Genomic DNA, 3,107 nt, shown 5'->3' with positions numbered 1-3,107 from the left:
TACTGACTTCTAATCTCAAATGTTAATGCACAAATAGTTGTGTGGATGTGTGTGTGTGGATGTGTGTGTGTGTAAATGAGCATAGGTACTTGCAAAGGCCATGGTTGTACCTCTGAGCCCAGGGCAGAGGCGTGTGGAGTGGCAGGGGGATGCTACACAGAGGAGCCCTGTGTGGAGCACAGGACACTAGCAGCCCGCTCTCCATCCAGCTGAGCATCAGGTCCCCTCCCCAGAAAGTGGGGTCCAGCCTGTGCTGGGCATGCGGTGTGTGGGGTGGGGAAGGATGCAGACAGCGGCGTCCACAGCCCAGCCGGGCACGCGCGGCCATGAAACTCATCCACTCGTGACACTGGGCCACGGCTCGGCCACACAGAAGCCATAGTTGGACGCTGCTCCTCTGCAGAGTGCCTTCTGCGTGCTCAGATCTGCGGTAAGGATGGCCCAGGGCGCTGCTGCTTTGGGGAGGCGCTGGGCATCTGGCTTGGGGAGAGAAGCTGGCCTACTGTATGCTAGGCTCAATCCTAGTTTCAAAAATGGGAGGGAGGGAGAGGGAGAGAGATTGAGAGGGAGAGAGATTGAGAGGGAGAGATTGAGAGTGTGAATGAGCATGATCATTCAGCAGAAGGCCAGCGATCCAGACATCACTGGTCTTTGTCAGGTCTCCATGGCGCCACCGTGTGGCCATTTAATAGAAGGACAGGGATTTTGGGAAAAAGAAAAGGGGTTGACTTTAACCTCTGAGCCAGAGCCCTAGAATGGCAAGCCCTTGTTTCCTAGAATGTAAGAGGATCCTAGTGCCCGAGGGTGCACAGAGGAAGCGCGGGTGGGACCGATGGGGACATGCGCACGACACGGGAGATCGTGGAAATCTCTGCTGACCGAAGCCAGCGTTCATGCACAGTGTTCCGCGGGATTCGGTCTCTTTCTGAGCCGCGGGGATGGATGGACTCTCCATCCGCCCTGGGACCTCATGGGACCTCGAGGGCAGAACTGGGCACGGGCGGGTGGGGACGCGGTCCGAGGCTGGCCCATCCCGGGATGTCCGTGGGATGCCAGACTGCCTCGTCCCTGCACTGAAAGAAGAGGGTTGGGAGGAGAAGTGACACGGCATGACCCGACGCCCCAGTGGTCTCTCTGTCCACCCCGTCTCCCGTGTCTCTGTGGAAGAGCGAGTGTGACACACACAGACACTCCCCTGACGTCGCTCTGCACCTGTTCTCATATCCTCGTCTGCTCAGCCCGTCTACCCCCTCCTTGAGTGAGTGGGGTCTGAGTCTCCCACTGGGTCCTCTCCGCCCCATCACTGTGGGCGTGGCCGGGGAGGCGGGGTGTGGGTGTGGGAACCAGAGACGTCCAGGTGGGGTAACCTCAGTTGGGGATAAGGGATAGCCTCAGATCAAACATCTAATCATCTTGCCTCTGACTCCTGAATGCTGGGATTACAGCCATGAAAACCACCATACACAACTCAAAAATGGAGTCCTGAATTTATATTTGTGGGCTTGTACATTTTGAGCCATGTGTTGCAGAAGTTTATAAGGACAAACTTATAGTACACTTATTTTCCCATGGGACTTTGTTATTTTCCAAGAACTACAACCTCTAGCATTCCGGGAAGTTACCTGGTCCCTGGGCAGGTGAGCCATACAGATTAGGGCATTATATAGCCTTGATCTGTTGTCATCATAATCTCTTCATCTCTATACGTTTTTCCTCTAGTAAGTAGTGTGATGTCATTTATATATTACAAATGAGGTATTGCATATCAAGTAATGGGTATAGACAAAACTTCTACGGCTATGACCCATTACTAGCTTGAGTCCATTCTCAATGAATTTAAATGTATATATATATCACCATATTATATATATGGTATATTATATACATGTGTATATATATGATCTATATATGGTATTAAGCTCTTATATTAAACTGACAAGATGATTTCTATTTGAATAGATGGACACGTTTTATTTGGAAAACACTGGATTTTTCCATATTTGTAAGATTCTATATAAATAGGCTAGTTCAACAATACATATACGAACCCTTCTGTTTAGGAAAAAAATAAGACCAGGCTGACTTATTGTCTTAGGGTTTCTATTCCTGCACAAACATTATGACCAAGAAGCAAGTTGGGGAGGAAAGGGTTTATTTGGCTTACACTTCCATACTGCTGTTCATCACCAAAGGAAGTCAGGACTGGAACTCAAGCAGGTCAGGAAGCAGGAGCTGATGCAGAGGCCATGGAGGGATGTTCTTTACTGGCTTGCCTCCCCTGGCTTGCTCAGCCTACTCTCATATAGAACCAAGACTACCAGCCCAGGGATGGTCCCACCCACAAGGGGCCTTTCCCCCTTGATCACTAATTGAGAAAATGCCTTACAGTTGGATCTCATGGAGGCATTTCCTCAACTGAAGCTCCTTTCTCTGTGATAACTCCAGCTGTGTCAAGTTGACACACAAAACCAGCCAGTACACTTATTAAGGCAGCCTAAGTTCAGCTTCTCCTTCCTGTGACCTGAGTTCGGTCCTCCTAGTTCTCTCAATCATAACACAGGATGACTTTCCCGATCTAGCAAAAATATTTTAAACACCTATGACTTACAAAACAACAAGGGGGAATGGAAATAGGGGTCACTGCCCTTTAGGAAGAAATAATAATCCTTTGAAGAAGGTAGAAGAAAGAACATCTGGAATTTGAGATGGACAGTGTTGTTGGAATTTCCAACCCCAATAAGCTCATATAAAAAACACACAATCCAGTTATTATAATTATAAGCTATATGCCTAGATTGGGCAGATACAACACTGTACTAACTTATTCCCCAGCTATAAGATCCCCTTCCTACTTATGGTTTCTCTTGGCCACATGGTTCTGGTCCATCATGCTTCCTCCTCTTTTGTCCTCTTTCCTTCCCCTCTTGTCGTCGTCTTCTCTACCTGCCCCCACCATTGAACCTCCAGTCCCACCTTTCCCCTCTACTGCCCAATCACAGATTCCAGCCTTTATTGACCAGGCTAGATGGTCAAAATGGGAAGAAGGTTCATATGAGATCACCTGACTACTTGACGGTCTGCTTGCCTGGGGAAGCCCTCTTGAAGAA

Source organism: Mus caroli, chromosome 13, assembly GCF_900094665.2.
Source record: "Mus caroli chromosome 13, CAROLI_EIJ_v1.1, whole genome shotgun sequence".
In the NCBI taxonomy this organism is placed as follows: domain Eukaryota; kingdom Metazoa; phylum Chordata; class Mammalia; order Rodentia; family Muridae; genus Mus; species Mus caroli.
Note: the sequence above shows the minus strand (reverse complement) of the source record.